This window comes from Anabrus simplex, chromosome 4 (assembly GCF_040414725.1).
Source record: "Anabrus simplex isolate iqAnaSimp1 chromosome 4, ASM4041472v1, whole genome shotgun sequence".
NCBI lineage: Eukaryota > Metazoa > Arthropoda > Insecta > Orthoptera > Tettigoniidae > Anabrus > Anabrus simplex.
In genome coordinates this window covers 231,713,614-231,733,049 of record NC_090268.1, presented here as the reverse complement: position 1 = coordinate 231,733,049, position 19,436 = coordinate 231,713,614, and the positions used below count along the sequence as shown (strand labels likewise).

The window sequence follows — 19,436 nt, the reverse complement described above, 5'->3', positions numbered from 1 at the left end:
TGGCAGAAGAAATTCGTGGACATTTTCCTGAAGTTGATAAATTAATATCTAACGTCAAAAATTTTTTTTTGAAAGCACCACTGCGGGTTGCGACTTTCAAGGAGTTAGCTGCTTTGACGCTACTCCCTCCACAGCCAGTTCTTACTAGGTGGGGAATGTGGCTCGATGCTGCCGCATATTATTGCGTAAACTACTCCACTATCAAAAATATTGTTAACGGCTTCAACAAAGATGATGCCTCTTCTATCAAGATTGCCCAGGAATTGTTTTCCAACAGTTTGTCAGATAGTTTGGCATATATTAAGTCGAACTTTGGAATTATATCGAGTGCAATTACTCGTTTAGAATCTGCTGGCTTAGAAATTCATGCAAGTATTGACATTGTGAGAAGTGTTGAACTTTCAGTACAACAATCACATGGAATAGTTGGTGACAGTGAAAAACGGAAACTTCCAAATGTGCTTAATCGAAATTATGGTTTTCACCGTGTGTGCAAGATAAATGATGTTCTTAGAGGAGAAGGTACCAGAATACTTCAAGAGGAGTGCATACTCGACAGCAGTGATTTAACATTATTTAAGTATGCACCAATAACGTCTTGTGATGTAGAAAGGAGCTTCTCCTCTTACAAGAATGTGTTAAGTGATAATCGAAGGTCATTCGCACCTGATGCTTTGAAGTGAATCTTGTCATACACTTCAATTCCACCCACGGAGAAGAATGAAAAAGGTATGTGAATTTGCACTATAGGCTTTGACGCCCTACCATAATGTACTGAAAGACATCTATTTAATTCGTTTCTTGGTGCTCAGTTTAAACTTTAATGCATTTGAATAATGTTAATGAAATCTGGCTTAAAAGTTCCAAAATATATTTTTTAAATAGATTGATTTCTAGTTTTCTCGTATTTCAAACCACCAATGCAGGGTGCAAACATGGACTTTTACAATGTTGTGTGATCTGATAATCTTAGCGAACTTAGTTCACAGAAGTTTGATAAGTGAATCAAGGATAACAGACTGAATAATTGCTGCACATGTATATTCAGAAAACTAATATTAAAATAAGAATAAAGAATTTGCTTAACAAAATAATATGTATCAGAGGAATTACCGTTCCAATTTATAATTTATTTTAAAATGCCCATATATTGATTAATCATTTTCGGGTCATATTTTGTCATTTTTACGTCATATTTAGTCACTTTTGAGGTCATATTTCCTCATTTTTTAGGTCATATTTGCTTGCTTATTTGAACTATTTTTAGGTCTTAAACATCCGAGTCCTACTCATCACTGAAATACATCAGAAGGCAGTGAATAAGCTTTGTTGCGTTGTGACTTGCCTCAAAGGAGGATTTCGCGCAGCTACATACCTACTTGCTATCGTATATTGTTATTGTTTTACTGGGGCACACTTTGATGCACCTGTGGTCCACATCCTTGGAACATGTACGACGTACCTAACTGGTTGCCTGTGTTCTAGCCACAGACCATCACTTCCTCATCCTTGTCCACCCCAGCTCCAAACCCTATGCCATGATACATATGGCCCTTCATAGGGCCAAATAAACAAATCAGTCTGTGAAACCTATCAAATATGCAACCTTGCCACATCCCAGGCAATTGGTGGTTTAAAAAAAATGTGTAGGATTCGAACCTTTGAGCACTGTCCACTATCACATCTCCTACCCTGCCCCTGCCATGTGAGCTACTGTGAGGCTTAACATGCAGCGCATAGTTCCCAGCCTATACTACACCCAGAAGTGCCAACTTCGAAGTGGATTATCAGTAATCTCCCTCCGCCCCCGAGAAAAATTTCAAGTCATGTCCTAAGCATGCTCCTTCCTTCTTGATAATGACACCCCTTTTGCCCTTCCCTCTAGCAATCTATCCAAAAGTGTATCATATTACACAATAACATTTGCACGCAGCCTTTTGTTTCTGTGATAAAGCATCCCTTGTAGCTTGTTTCTCACGCAGCAGCTGCTTTTCAGTGTAGTTGTTCTTGAAGCATCCTTCCGACTGTGATGACATTTTCGTTTTCTGAACCATAAGCGATACCAGTGCAGATGTGCTTAATGTAGGCCTCAATTCTTTCTCAATATTTCTGTCAACTGCCAGGTACACTTAACACTGCAAATACAACATTACTGAAGGATTTGTAGTGGAGAAGAGCAGCGCCTGAGCGCCTTCATTCACAATCAATTTTACAACGCTTATGAGTAGCAAAAGGAAGTCACGATCGAATAAGTATCGTTGCCAACTCACAAGCATTGAAATAAAGACGGTTTAGGAGAGAGACTCGAAAGGACTGAACATTTTTCCTTTTCTTTTGTTTCCGTCGAAAATTATTTTTTCGTGATAATGTCAGCTTTTCCGTAATAATTTCCCCTTTGACCGTAACTCAGTAATCGTGAGGTAAAATCCGTAATAGTTGGCACCTCTGTACACCCAATCCGATCTCTGTGTGTGTGTGTGTGTGTGTGTGTGCGCATCTCTTGTTGTATGGTATGTGTTCTTCATATCTGTGCTCGCTTAAACGATTCATTCGAGGTGCTCTTAATAAATTAATAGTGGTGCTCACAATTCCTGCTGTTCTCTAGCTCGTAACCACACATCTAATTTTATTACGCCAGTTTAGGGAGAGGGACTGATGTACAGTATTTGAGAATTGCAGTAAGTGTGGCGGAATGCATAAAACTACATCGCAGGGAGCTGGTGGAGCACCTGGTATACTTACCAGATATTGTAACAGGAGTTGGATTCTGGCTTAAAAGTAATATTATGGATGCAGAAACTGTCTCCTGGAACTGAAGTGTTTACCATAGAGACAGGGTAGATATGATAGAAGGAAGAGTATTCACACTGGTGAAAGAAGAATTTGCAAGCTATAATGAAGTTACGGACGAGGTACTGGTACATGAAATTCTAGATGTAAGGCTCATCTCTAAAGATAATTGGCAGCTTGATATTTTTACGACGTACAAAGCTGGAAAAGCTGATGCTCATGCAGAATTAATTGATAAGATAATCAGTTATGCGCAGAACAATATAGAAAGAAACTCTTGTTTGTAGTGGGTGAGCTCAGTTACCAAATATTAACAGGGAAGACAATGTGAATGGCAGAAAGCATGACAGACAAATGGTAAATAAGTTAACCTGATAAAACAAACAAGGAAAAACAATAAATGAAGCAAAGTTGTAAGAAATATCATGGCAGAAAGAAGGATATGATAAGAAGATTATATTGAGAGATTATACAGGGTTGGAATACGCATAAAGATGGACTTCTGGGAAAGAGAAAAACAGGAGCAGAGAATATGAAAGAGAACCTTGCACCAAGGGACATGAAGGGTAGTTTATTTATTCAAAGACCAATAGTGCTGCTACACATTACAATGGAGCTGTACGTGATCAAGAATATTGGGCCATTGTCAAGTGATACATACCGGTTAGCATACATTCTGAACAAGGCAATGGTTTCTAACAGAAATAGGTAAATAATGAATGCTATCCGCAAAAGTTTTAGTGACACTTCATTTGAATAATAATGTTATTATTTTATGCCCTATTAACTACCTTTTTACACTTTTCGGAGATGCTGAGGTGCCGGAATTTAGTCACGCAGGAGTTCTTTTACATGCCAGTAAATCTACCAACACGAGGCTGACATATTTAAGCATCTTCGAATACCACCGGACTGAACCAGGATCGAATGTGCCAAGTTGGGGTCAGAAGGCCAGCCCCTCAACTGTCTGAGCCACTCAGCCCGGCACACTTTGTTTTATGGGGGTGAGGGGCAAGGAGTGAACTCAACTCTTCCAGTAGAACTGCCAACTGAATGCAACTGAAATCTGAAATGAATCGATAGTGTGATTATGAATTTTCTAAAACCTTTATTATCTAAAGCACACAATTGTGTCATGCGCGCACACACCCACACGACTTGTGACATTTTACTTTATTATCCATAATAATATCAGTCATAATGAAATAGAGTAACCTACTTCTTTTTACTAGGGCTGCATGGAGAGGCAGGGAATGTTTTAATTCTCTTAACTGTGGAAACAGATTTTCCTGAAAATGCGGCAGATCGTTCAGTCGACTTTGAGCGGGAAGAGCAACTGTTAATTTTTTTCTTTCTTTATCACAGCAGTCTTCTACATCTGCTATTATTTTTGTGCCCTCACTGTGTATAGATCATGATCTTTTCCAAGTAGGAGTTCTAAAGTGTTCATGTGATGTACAGGGTGTTTACAAATGAATATCGGAGTTTTAACGCCTTATAATATTGAATACATTAAACTTACAGTTATAAATTAAATGTCAAATGAAAGAGCAACTCAAACAGTTTTATTACGAACTTTACAAATGTTCAATGCGACTACCATTTGTTACACGGCATACATCAAGTCCATAGTCGAGTTCTTCCCAAACGTTATTAAGTGTGTCTTCAGTAATCTCAGCAACAGCTGCTTCAATCCGGTTTCTTAATTCAGGAAGGTCAGTTGGTAGCAGAGGCACGTACACACGATCCCTGATGAAGCCCCAAAGGAAAAAATCGCATGGCGTTAGGTCGGGAGAACGTGGAGGCCATGCCAAGCAAGTCCTGTCATTGGGGCCCTTCTTGCGGCCTATCCAGCGCTCGGGTACAGTGACGTTCAACCAATCGCGTACGTCGTTATGCCAGTGAGGTGGTGCACCATCTTGATGGAAAATGAAGTTCTCTGGCTCATTTTCTTCCAACTGAGGGAAGAGCCATTGCTCTAGTGTATCGAGGTAAGAAGTACCAGTTACAGTACGTTCACCACAAAAGAAAGGCCCATAAACCTTTCGCCGGGATACGGCACAAAAAACATTCACTTTAGGGGAATCTCGTTGCATTTGTACCAACTCGTGAGGATTTTCTGAGCCCCAGATGCGCACATTATGAGTGTTTACATGTCCACTAAGGTGAAAGACTGATTCATCACTGAAAACAACACGATTCATAAACTCATAATCATGTAACAACATGTCATTTGCGAAGCTGGCACATAATCTGTGGTCTGCCGGCTTTAGAGCCTGTAATAACTGTAAACGGTAAGGACGTAGCAGTAAGCGTTTTCTTACAACTTTCCAAACGGTTGACGCAGGAAGTTGTAATTCACGACTAGCCTTCCGGACTGATTTCTTTGGGCTACGAGTGAATGATTCTCTCACTCGCTCAACAGTCTCTTCACTTAATCTTGGTCGTCCCTTGCTCTTCCCTTTACAAAGGCAACCGGTGTCTTCAAACGTATGATACCATCTGCGAATGTTATTATCACTTGGAGGATCACAACCGAACTTAATGCGGAACGCACGTTGCACAGTAACTACAGATTCTGTCTTTGCAAACTGCAAAACACAAAAAGCTTTCTGTTCACTAGTCGCCATCTTTGCTACTACCACTGTCTAGCAGATTGCGGCAAAACCATTGCACGTACATGCGCACTGGTGCCAACAAACAAAACTGTTTGAGTTGCTCTTTCATTTGACATATAATGTATAACTGTAAGTTTAACATATTCAATATTAGAAGGCGTTAAAACTCCGATATTCATTTGTAAACACCCTGTACTTGGATTTTCCACAACCATTGCAATAGGTTTCAAAAGTTAATTTTCCACCTATACTGTGAAATCTCATTAGTGTGTTCCTCATTAACACATTTTTCCCGCTTAGCACGTCGTAAATTTGAAGTCCCGATTCACATCGTATTAAATCTACCTCCCTTATCGCGTCATGAATTTTCGCTATTACCGCTTAGTTTGACCAAATTTTTCCTAGCCCTGAAAATGTTATTTGCCATCCCTTGTGAAACTGGATTTCCATCTCTGGTAAGATCCATTGCCATAGTTGCATGGTTACGGAAAAAGGTATTAAATTCCTGAACTTCATAGGATAAATTGCACCTTTGGGGAGCACGCCGTTAGCCTCAGGAATGTTCAGTTTTGTTTGCCGGTTAGCATCATGATTGCTGAATAACACAGCGAGTCTATTTGTGCTTGTATTTCTCATTCCATTCAGAAGTTAAAAATTTATTTTGTGTTGAGTGGAACAGTGAAGTGCAGCGAATATTTGTCGCGTGATACGGTAGCCTATACTGTATATGGATTATGAATATATAAACATACCTATCGCAGTACGAATATTCGCTATTACCGCTTACGAGTACAATCACATTTTTTCCAGCCCTGAAAATCTTATTTGTCATCCCTTTTGAAAGAAACGTGATTTACAAATCGGGTTAAGCGCTGTCGCCACAGTTGCGTAATTACGGAAAAGTGAGCCTATTTGTGTTCGTATTTCGCATTCAATTCAGAAGTTAGAAACTTATTTTGTGTCGAGTGGTTCAGTGAAGTTCTTCGCATGATACGGTAGCCTATATCTGGACTGGGAACATAATCGTGTGAGATTTACTAGCGTGGTGCATATCAGTCTTGTGATAACCTAATTATGAATGAGTAAAAAGTCGTGAAATTCCTTACTATTAAATAAAAAATTGAAATATTTCAGAAAATGGACTGGCATCCGCATCCTTAAGCATGCAGAGGTTGTGAATGTTGAACTCGAACCTTTGAGTTTCGACTCGATCATTCGACTTAGTCGAAGTTATTCAAAATGGCGGTCAAAGTCCTTCCTTTACATGTAACTAATCTCATTATTAGACCCGTATTGAATTATGCTATGATATACTAACAATTTGTTAGTTATTTTGATCCACCTTTTCAATACAAATTACAGTTTGTGTTGCTAAGTTGTAATGTTACAACACTAATTTACCGGGACATGTTTCGCTTTTATTCACAAGCATCATCAGCCTATACAATTGCCTCAAGGTTTGTCATATTTGGATTGTTGTTACAAATTTCATTACATTGAATGTAAATCTAATTTCAGTGATAACAATATTTAAAACATAAGAATAATATACACATTAAAATTTATGACAATATGATTTGCAATGTTAAAATGGAGTAACTCTTAATTCTAAAACACATTGACGTCCAAAACACAGTTTTTACAATTTGAAAATTTGGCTAAAAATTGTTTGCAATGTTAAAATAAAATTGATTCAACTATAATTTGGCATTAAAATTTGAGTCATAAATATAAATATTGGATGTTAATATATAGGAGCCATAGTTTCTGAAGTGCATTGGTTTCTAGAATACAGTAACATTTCAGTATTGAGAATTTTAGTTAAGAGTTGTGCTCTCTAAATAATGTTACTTAAAAAGACTGTAATTTTGCATTATGCGTGATTAATCATGATGATAATCTAGAATTGAAGTCTTGGGTTCGTTTGAAAATGGCTTCTAGATTTGATGAGGCTTGCTGCTGCAGTTTGGCTATTTGATCAGAGGAAGTATTGACATATTTAATTCTTGGTTTTTTTTCTGAAAATGAAATGAACATACTCAACAAAGGAACTAAGTTCAATTGGCCTAACCCGTACAAAATGGAAGAATTAACTACCACAATAGCGGAATCTGAAGCAAATATAGGGAAACTGGCGGCAGAAATACAAAATGACATTAAATATGAAGTAAAAAAGAAACTCCCAAGTTTAATGAAAGAAATGAAAACTAATTCCGACCAGACCCTCCTAAAACAAATAAAAGATTTAAAGACAAAAATAAAAGATAACAACATTATCGTGACTAAGGCAGATAAAGGCGAAACAATAGTCCTAGTAAATAAAAGTGACTACATCAAAAAAAAAAAAAATGAAGAATTCTTTTCTAATGAATTTTCCACTATAGTAAATAAAGACCCAGTCTCTAGAATTCAAAGAAATCTAAAAACAATCCTTAAAAATTCAATTTGTTTATTTAACGAGCAAGAACAAAAAATGGTCAACATGAACCCAACATTACCCAAGGCAAAGGCACTACCTAAAGTACACAAAAACAATACACCCATTTGACCAATTATAAACAGCAGAAATAGCCCAACATATAAAATATCAAAATTTATACATCAGTTCCTCAAAAAGCATTATAAGTTCCAGAGTAACTCCTCAATTAAAATTGAATTTTGCAAAAGATTAAAAATCTTCAACTTACAATCCCACCATAGAATGAGCTCGTTTGACATTTCCAATATGTATTCAAATATCCCCATTAAAGAAACGATCAAAATTATTAACTCAAACCTTTCCAAATATAGCTACTTAAGTAAGCTAGAAGTAGATGAATTTATTACACTACTTAATTTTGTACCAAATAACAACTATTTCACCTTTAACAATAAAATTTACCACCAATTAAGTTTAGCCATGGGTGACCCCAGCTCAGGAATATTAGCAGATATTTATATGGATAACATAGAATATATCATAATAAAACCAAACATAGAAGGAATCTGTCTTTGGCTGAGATTTGTTGACGATACATTTGTAATAACAGACAACGAAAAAAATAACAGCGAAAAAATCCTTGAATTTTTAAACAACATCGATAGATACGTAAAATTTTACCAAAGAAGACGAAAAAAACAACTCATTAAATTATCTAGATGTTACTGTAACAAATTTAAAATCCAAATTTGATTATCAGATATACAGAAAACCAACATACATGCCAATAACAATAAGAAATGACTCACTCCACCCCAAATCCCACAAACAAGCAACCTAGCCAATGGATATAAAGCAGACATAGTAAATCGAATCATCAACAAAGTAAAGCTCAAAATAGTCACAAACCTCACACCGGAAAAGACTAAAAAATCCAAATATGCAACCTTCACTTACACCAGTTCAAAGATTCACCAAATAGCAAACCCACTCAAAAAACAGGATATGCAAATAGCCTTTAAAACATACAACACTAACAAAAACTTATTTTTTAACCATAACACAGTAAATGCCTACAATAACAAATTTCAAGGCTCCGGAATAAACAGACTAACATGCGCACAGTGTAAATCTTCATATGTTGGGCAAACTGGACGCAGTTTCCTAACCAGATACATGGAACACTTTAACGCCTTAAAACACAATAAATACTCCGCAATGAGTAATCATATGAAAGAAACCGGCCATCATTACACCTCAATAGACAAAGACCTTACAATAATCAAAAGAATCAAAAAGGGGAAGCTAATGACAGAATTCAAAAACATATATATTTATTTGGATCAATACTTCAATAAAGGAAAAAACTTGAACGACGTGCTCAAAATAAAAAGTCCGTTAATAGAGCAGTTGCCAACATTATTACGAAATCTCAATTCAGATAAAAGCAAATTCTTTAAAATATTCAATCTAAATGCACTCACAACTGAAACCATTTCGGCAACGCAAAAAAGTCCCCCTCCACATAACACGCCAAAGCTTAACGCCCCGCCTGCAGGATCGTCCTCTACCCCCACCTCAACAACAGATAAGAATTCCCTACCACATAGCACGTCAATAGCAAACGCCCCGCCCAACATCTCTTCCCCTCAACCCCCTACCCGCCCTTCACAACAGCTCTTTCATATGTACAACACAAGGAGTAGAGCCACAACAGACAATAGTCACAGTAACGCAATAAGGTCCACAAGATTCTGTAGCAGCAGACAAAGGGGTAAGTGATAATGCAACATCAACACTCACATTACAAGCACAACACTCACATTACAAGCACAACACACACACACACACACACACACACACACAATATTACTTAAGTTCATTTCCACTTGTTCCACATGCTTCTTCCATTCTATAAATTGAAAGAAACATAATCAGATACTCAAAATTTGGATTGAAGCCCCTTTTAACCATAACTTACATCAAAACAATCAACTTCCAACGGAGAGTCTGGTCACTACAAACAAGAATTAAATATGTCAATACTTCCTCTGATCAAATAGCAAAACTGCAGCAGCAAGCCTCATCAAATCTAGAAGCCATTTTCAAACGAACCCAAGACTTCAATTCTAGATTATCATCATGACTAATCACACATAATGCAAAATTACAGTCTTTTTAAATAACATTATTTAGAGAGCACAATTCTTAACTAAAATTCTCAATACTGAAATGTTACTGTATTCTAGAAACCAACGCACTTCAGAAACTATGGCTCCTATATATTAACATCCAATATTTATATTTATGACTCAAATTTTAATGCCAAATTATAGTTGAATCAATTTTATTTTAACATTGCAAACAATTTTTAGCCAAATTTTCAAATTGTAAAAACTGTGTTTTGGACGTCAATGTGTTTTAGAATTAAGAGTTACTCCATTTTAACATTGCAAATCATATTGTCATAAATTTTAATGTGTATATTATTCTTATGTTTTAAATATTGTTATCACTGAAATTAGATTTACATTCAATGTAATGAAATTTGTAACAACAATCCAAATATGACAAACCTTGAGGCAATTGTATAGGCTGATGATGCTTGTGAATAAAAGCGAAACATGTCCCGGTAAATTAGTGTTGTAACATTACAACTTAGCAACACAAACTGTAATTTGTATTGAAAAGGTGGATCAAAGTAACCAACAAATTGTTAGTATATCAAAGTCCTTCCTCCCGATCGCACATGGTTATGTCCTTTCCCTGGCAGAATAATTTATTCCATATGGCCATAAGCATTGTATTCATCAAAGAGGTCCCGTGGCTGGACGGAGGCTATTTAGGCCAAGTCCAATAACAATCAAGAAGAAGAAGAGGAAGAAGAAGTAGAAGAAGAAGAAGGAGGTCGAGTGTAACCTCAAATTCATTGTCTAAGAGTGTGAACAGAAAATGTTTGATAATGCACTACTCCAAAATGAACGGCTTCTACTAACATTTGTTTTAGAAAGAGTGTTTTCTGCAAGAATACTTCGATATTTTTATTGGCCGCCGTGCATGTTTTCATATTTGTTGTTTGGTGTTTTTCATACCTTTCGGAGCACTTATTCTTTAAAAGCCCCAAAAGAAAAGGTTTTCATATTAATTCTGTCGCGTTTTTCACACCTTTTAACATTTTTCCTCTCGATGTAAAATGCACTCATGTCGGAAAAAATTGTATCTAATGTTTCCATATCCCTGCTGGATAGTTTTTATTCATACATTCAGTAGTACATTTTCTCGCTTAACACGTTCATTTTTGTTGTCCCCTGCAGAAATGTCGTAACAAGGTTTTACTGTATTTCTTTGCTTTATTGCAGGCAGGGGCAGTCTTTCCGTCGTCGGAAGGCCAATAACTGAAGGTAAAGGCAGACATCTCTTAACATGTAATAGCTCCAGGCAGTTAACTGCCGGATATCTTACAGCGATGCATAATCGATAAACTTTTGGTGTCATAGGTTGCCAATCCGTATCTCAAAGATAACTGAAGTCTACTAATTCAGCACTAGGGAGGCGAAATGTCACTGAAAGTTTCGTGGATAGTACTTTTACTACATAATTCTTCCTTACTAACGAAATTGGAGGGTATATTCTGAACACAGAGCAAGTAAATATGATTTATAATCTTAGCAGTTGTCTACAGAACACTTATAAAACATGTGTTTTTGCAAGAGCAGGCAGTTATGTTGGTAAAATGTGTCAGTTATTGGGGCTTATCTAATATGTGGAATATCTATGGCAGACTATTAAGGAAGGAAAAACGGAGAACTGGGGAGCAAGGACATGAATGGAGAGCCTACATCTCAGTCCACAAAATTAAGTCAACTGCCAGCTTATTTTAACAAAATTTGGGAAAACATTTATTGAAGAGGATAAATTAACTACTTGTTATGTATCTGAATGCATAAATGTTAAGATCTGGCATACCTATCTACGTTTCTTGAGATGATGGATGCTGTATTAAAGTAGAAAAAAAAACTGTAATAAGCGAGTGCAATGGAGACTAAGTGTGTCGATATTTTCATAAAAACAAGTTTGGGAGATTATTAAATGATATTTACATTTAGAGTCAGACTTAAAATTGCTGGAAAACTGAATGAGTGGTACATGATGTAGGTCAGGGGTGCAGAAATTTTCTCTGAACTGAGGAGCCGGCCCAAAAGTTTAGAAGCCAGCAAAGATTTCTCCAACCTGATGCCTATAAATAATGAAGTTGCAGGTTCAAACATGTAAAAGTAGTTACTGGGACGTAAAGCAAGTAACGTAATTTATTAATTGAGCTAATTATCGTTGACCTCGGTATTATTAATAGAGTTGCACTAATTATCGTTGAATTCTGTATTACTTTTTCTATTCTAAATATTTAGGCTGACCAGAAATATTAAATAGAAGAGATATATATAGAAGGGCTATGAGCTGTATAATGATAGTAACAGCTTTTTTCATAAAATTCAAAAGATAAAGATAGGCTTACAATCTTACAGAATAATTATCTAATCCTTGCATGGTCGTTTGTAACCATCAATGTGGCTTGTGGTCTTGCTACTAAAATACCACCGGTCCACACATCGACTGCCACTATAGTGCTAAGTCACCAATATACAGTGCGGTGGTCCTGTGCGAAGAAAAAAAACCTTCTCTTATGTCTCACGAGTGTTTATTTTCAAGAAGGTAGTGGCACGGTTTAAAGCTTGTTCAGTTATGTCAGGTCATGCCACGGAGTGTTTGTTTCAGATTGATGGGTAGGAGAAGAAATAAAGTATGAAAGTACTATGAATAATACATTTTAAAGAAACTATTTTTATTTTTACTTCCAATTTCAGGAGTATAGCTGGTGGTATAGCTAATGGGAGTATGGGAATGATATGGTGATGACATTCATTGACAATGAATGTTCATTGACATGGAAAAGGCATATGATGGTGTCCCCGGGACTAAAGTTTGGGACAGACTGGTGCAAAAAGGAATTGGACAGGGATTAATAAAAATGATCATGGCAATGTACAAGGAATGTTGTAGTTGGGTGCAAACACAAGTTGGCAGGACAAGTTGGTTCAAACCGCTAGTGGGCCAAAACAGGGAAGTGTTCTATCGCCAATTCTGTTTACAATGGTAATGGACGACATCATGAGAACAGCAAAAGCAGCATATGGAGGAAGAAAAATGAACATGTTGTAATTTGCAGATTATATTGTGACTAGCTGTAGTACCCGGCGTTGCCAGGATAGTATCTGAATATTTACCTTTAAGATTTGCTTTACCAGTTAGTTATGTGTGAAGTGAAGTTTTATAGAATTTATTTTTGACTTGCAGATTGATATATTACGATCTATTATGTAGTTTTAGAATTATTCAGACGTGTTTGATTTCAAGTTTGAGATTATTTAATTTCCGAGTAAAACTTCGTCCTTATGGAAGCTTGAATCGATTGGGAAGTATTTGATCCTGTCAAAAATTAATAAGTGATAACTATATGTATTTAGCTGTCGCACTATAGATACGATGTACAGGATTTCAACTGTCAATGAGACTGTCCCCCCTCTTGCCCCCACCCCTAAGAGATAAAACATCTGGACTGCCACCATTCATCTCAGTGACCCCGAAAACTGTAGATTCGACAGTTTTCAATTATTTTTATATCTCACTCCCCCCTCACCCTCACACCAAGGGGGGCTGAACATGAACTTTAAAAAATTCGGAGTGTCACTATTCATTTCAGCGACCACGAAGACTATGTATTCGATACTATTCTAGATTATTTTATACTACCCCCCTCACCCCCTGCCCATAAGGGTGCTAGGGGTGTCTTACCCCCACGCGGTTTGTCTTCTGGTACTAATTGATAAGTGTACGCTTGGTGAAATTGCTCCAGTGGTTTAGGAGGAGATGTATCATTTACACACACACACCCACGAACACACATACATCCATTTATATATATAGCAAGAAGAATAGGTTAAGATTTTTATATATAGTTTTTCGATTATTTTTATATCTAACCCCCTTTGCCCCCCCCCCCCCACTTAGACTTGTAAAATGGGCAGAATATTACTATTCATCTCAGAGACCCTGAATCTTACGTGTACCAACTTTGGTTGGCAGCTATGCCCAAACGTACATGCATAATCTCGCTGTTCTAGAATCCTGGAGCAGACGTTGCCCTTGTTACGGCAGTTCATTTCTTTTATCCGATTCCTAGAGCAGGGGTAGTGTGGTGCCAATATATCCGTAACAGTTGGTTTTCGGGCCCATAGGGCTTACCGAGTTTTGTTCTTTGCGTCAAGAGGATTAAATTGAGCTTTGTCTCGTCCTTATACGACAAATTTGATATTTTGCCTATATTAGCCTACTATTTTTATATCTTTCCCCCGTGCCCCCCACCTCAAATTGTTTTGAAAATAAAATACAGCCCATGTTTCTCATTAGTAATGTAGGTTTCTATAGGTGAAGAAATTTTTAAAATCAGTTCAGTAGTTTTTGAGTCTATCCATTACAAACATACAAATTTTTCCTTTTATAATATTAGTACAGATTTAGGGAGAAAAGGATATGAATGTTCAAGAACAGTTGGATGTGGTGAATGGGAAGATCGAAGAATATAGATTGAAAATACGTGTAGAAAAGAGTAAACTCTTGTTATGACTAGAGGGGAGAGGGAAGGGAAAGGTCAGATTAGACTTGCAGACAAGCTCCTGGAAGTAGTGGAGACGTTCAAATACCTGCGGAGTGAATTAATGGAGAATGCTTGACTGGATGCTGAAATCAGTAAGAGGATTCAAGGTGGAAGCTGCTTCTATCATAGTGTAAGAAACATGTTATGGGACAAAGATGCACCAAAGGAAGCAAAGGAAACTATGTACAAGATGTATTATGTACCCACAACAACTTACGGAGGATAAGCTTGGACAGTGACAAAGAAGGATGAGAGTCGAATACAGGCAGCCGAAATGAAATTCTTGAGGAGTATGATACAGAAGAGTAGAAGAGACAAAATAAGGAATGAGAAAATCCGGAAAGAAATTACGAGTGGAAAAAACGAATGATAGAATAGAGAAGAGCTGACTAAGATGGTTTGGGCACATAAAGCGAATGAGCGACGAAAGAATGCCAAAAAAGGTGATGGAAATGCAAATCCAAGGAAGGAGAGGTCGTGGACGACCACGACTGAGATGGAAGAACACAATCCAATGCATTATTAGAGAAAGAAACCTGGACTGGGACACAGAGTTCGAGGAGTGGTGGAAAGACCAAAAAAAGACCCATCTACAGCTGGATAATGGGAAGCGATGATGATGATGAGCTAGTGGTGTCTCTTCATTCCTACCATTATCTTTATCACTATTAACCTCACTGTCACTGTAGTCTTGTAAAATTAAAAATAATGGGTTCTCCCCCCTCCCCTGTTTCATACAAACAATCCCGTTTACCCTAGTCGTGTTATTAACAAGTTTTGCAATGTCTGAAATTTGGAAGGTTTTCTTTTCTTCCTTAGTGCCTTCCCTTTTAATCTGCACCAAAACCAGTTCTATCACATTATACATGCCATGACAATGCAAGAGTCTTATAACTTCATGCTCTCTTTCATTGGCCATTTGATCATGTTCATATATTTTCTCACTTCCTTTGAAAGGCACTCTGCAAAAGCTTGAGTTTCATTTCCGAGGGAGAGGAAATTAATGCCCCTGAGTTCCAGCCACTGCATGATATTGTTTTTCTGTGAGGAGACATTGGGTATTTTACTCAACTAAACATAATGATATATGCAGTGTCTATTATTATATACTGCCTGTTCAGAAACCCCCTTCAAAATGAATCTGATATCATTACTTTATGATAATCTCCAGTCTTTCTTCACTTGAATACACACTTGCTCTCAAGAATAAAACTTGTTTCAGCTGATCCCAAATGACAAACAATTATTCTGCCCACCTGTCCTTCAGGACCTTTTAGACCCCACTATCTAGCCAATCCAGCCAAACATATTTCACTGTATGGTTTTGATTGATCCAAGTTTCAAGTAGGTAATAGACAGGATGTCTCCTAAATCCCTGATGGTTGAGTATTGTATGCAAGAACTTCAACCATGCTGCAACTATCACTTCATTCCATGAAGAATTTTCATGAATCATGGGTTTTTCTGAAACAGAATCCCACCTTTTTCAGTAGCATTTTAGCAGCAGAAACTGAACTCAGCTAATTTACCCCGAATGAAAGAGTTAAATTTCTTTGCTGTCAGGGATTATCCTTTATCATAAAAACGTCTTCTTCGAAATCTAAATATGTCACCCTGTGTTTTCACCTTTTCTGTATACATGTAACAAAGCAGATGAATATTCTTTATACTATATGTCCTAATCATCTTGGCAATGAACATTTATTTACAGATTCTTATTGATATTGCAGCTGCGTAAACATCCCACATCTCAGTGTGATAATATATCCTTTAGAGCAATGAGTAAGATGTCAATGGATTCATTTACTTCTTGATTTGAAGAGGCTGGTTTATGTAAATAACATCAATAAGGGGATTAAAGGCAATAAGTCCAGAATATTGCAATACATTTTACCTACTTCCACCAGTTTACATAAAGGAAATCTACACTGTGTTGGGGATTTTTAATTACTTAGTGCTACAATTTGAAAGGAAGTAGCAGTTGAGTTGTGAAAATTTTTGTTATACCATTTGCCTTGAGATGAAATGAAAAACCAGAGGAAAATATTTAGAAGTCATTTCCTTTGCGTTTGTTTCCAACTTCATTGTTTGTTTTTCCAAACCTTGTCCCATTTCTCTATAAGGTTGGGTATGAGATGAGATTAATCTCTCGTGGCAGGTTTTTATGATCGGATGCCCTTCCCCACGTCAACCTCATCAGAGGAGTGAATGAGTTGAAATGAATGACGTGATATATGATAGTAGGAAGGGAGAGGGTGAAACATGGTGCTGGCACATAGCCTACTCCTGTCAAATAGCACCAAAGGGTCTGCTCAAAGCTTTAACGTTCCCATCCGACGGACGAATCACCATGAACAGCATCACATGCCCTCACTCCATATGAGCACTGCGGAGAGGTTTGGAATTTAATCCAGGCTTTTGGCACGCAATCTAGTGATTAGAAATTGTATACCACCAACCTTCCCTACCCTGTTGGCCAACATTTGTTTGACCAACAGGACTCGAACTGGTTACCACGGTGTCAGACCGTTTAGACTTCCAGCGCCTTAATGATCGTGGCCCCAGGCGGGCTTTAGTTTCCAACTTCATTGCTGGACAAATTTTAACGCAGCAATAACCTGTACATAATCCTGGGACTTGATTATTGTTGTATTCTTTAAGAAACTATAAAATGCAAACCACATGGTGTAGAAATGTGACTTGTTTCTATGGGCCAGAGTTTCCCAAACTTTTGGTCTCTGAGGCCCCCTAGAACATAGTGCACGCATGTCCAAAGACCTTTAAGCCACAGTTCATAATACTGCATTCAGCAAACAAAAATCAGAATTTTGTAATGATGCCATGTTTGATTTTATTCATATAATATTTAGGACTTTCATTGAAAGTTTAATTTAACTTCATTTACATAAAGATACCTTATAAATGCACAGAAATGATAACATTCACTTGTGGCAGTTGTTTGATCAACGGGACAGATGATGCTGTTTTCCAAAGACCAAGCATTTTACAAGCACAGTCTCTTGAACCGAGTCACTTACCTCACTGGCATACATGGGGCCACACACCACATGCCGTTAATGCAAGGTCAACTTCATGAACACCGCATTGAATTGCGAATTTCTACTAACTGCATTCTATGAACTGCCAGCCATTAACTATATCTTCGTGTGCTGTTTTTGACAATCTCCATCAAGAATATTCTAACAAGAAGCACAAACATTTTAATGTGATGCAACGCATCCAAGGACTTTAGAACCTTATTTTAAGTTCACATTTTACATATTGTGCACATAGTTCATTCTTTTATTACCTTTTAATGTCATTTGTGTGTGTGCATTTGTCTTAGTCATTTGGTGTATTTGTACAGTTTCATATTATGGCTGAGGATGGCCAGTCAAGGCCGAAACTAGTTCCAACCAGGATTAAGAATGTAATGTAAACATTGCATGACATAGTATTGAAAAGGTGGACCATATAAACATACGTTTATTCACAATAGTGTGTTACGAAAATGTTGCTAACTTTGGACTGGGAAGACTTGGGAGTAAGGACACAAGCTACTCGACTAAGTGGTATGTTCCAAGCTGTCAGTGGAGAAATGGAGTGGAATGACATTGGTAAATGAATAAGGTTGAGTGGTGTTTTTAAAAGTAGAAAAGATCACAATATGAAGATAACGGAATTCAAAAGGACAAACTGGTGCAAATATTCATTTATGGGAAGAGGAGTTAGGAATTGGAATAATTTACGAAGGGAGATATTTGATAATTTCAAACTCCTTTGAAATTATGAGGCGGGATCAAATATAAACAGGGTTTTATTTTTTATTTAAATTAATTTATGAAAAACACAAACCAATTACAGTTTATTTTTCCACATAGTTTCCTGCTTTGGAAATGCATTTGTCCCAGCGTATGTGCAGCTTTTTGATGCCCTCAACATAAAAAGAACAGGGTCGTGTCACCAGCCAGTAGCGCACGAAGTCTTCCACACTATCGTCATCTTCAAATCATTGCCCTCCTAGAGCTTCTTTAAGCGGTCCGAACAAATGGAAATCACAGCGCGATAAGTCTGGGCTGTAAGAAGGATGATCAAGTGTACTCCAGTGCATTTCTTGTACCTTGGAGACAGAGAGAGCTGCAGTATGGGGCCACGTATTGTCATGGAGGAGGATGACCTGTCGAATCGGTTTGTCTAGTCTTTTGCGGCGATGTGCAACCTTTGCCTTGTCCAACAGCTCAGAGTAGTAAGCAGCATTGATTATGCGTCGCTTATGCACGTCAATCGTCGTCAGTAATGTCTTTAACCGCACAAATGTTTTCATCTGTAATGCTGGTGCAAGGACACCGATCGTGTTGCTGATTTTCCACACGTTCTCATCCTTCCTTGAACTTTTTATGCCAGGCAAACACACGCGTCCTTGACAATGTTTGATCACCGAACTGTGCAGTCAATCTCTGGCAAAATTTCTGCTGCTGTAACTCCTTCGTGAGCAAGAAATTTTTTAATTATGCGTTGCGCATAACTGTTGTTCCGACATCATGAGTGTTACTGAAGGAAAGGTGGGAAATATCTAACAGCACGCTCTCCCAACTCCTAACGGTGCCGCCTAAGCATAGCAGAAGCACAGGGCCAGTCCTATCAACTGTTGATGTTCGGGAACAAAAATCCCGTTTATATTTTATCGACCTTCGTATTTAAGGTAAGACAAGGTAAACAACCGATGGAGAATCTGCCGCCTGGATGATTGCCTTAAATGCAGAACAATGGTGACTACACTGATTAAAAATTGTGTTGTCATAACAATGGGAAAGAAAGAAACTGGGATAATCATAAAAATACCGGTAGGTATCCACATATCCATGCAGTGAAAAGGCTCTCCCTCCATCTCTTGCCT

General features: G+C 37.5%; 1 protein-coding gene across 1 annotated transcript in view; it reads right to left on the bottom strand.

Annotated features, from left to right (window-relative positions):
- The window catches only part of LOC136871815 (DNA (cytosine-5)-methyltransferase 1), a 211,873-nt gene that overhangs the window by 182,622 nt on the left and 9,815 nt on the right, over positions 1 to 19,436 (bottom strand). The gene's annotated exons all lie outside the window — the stretch shown is intronic.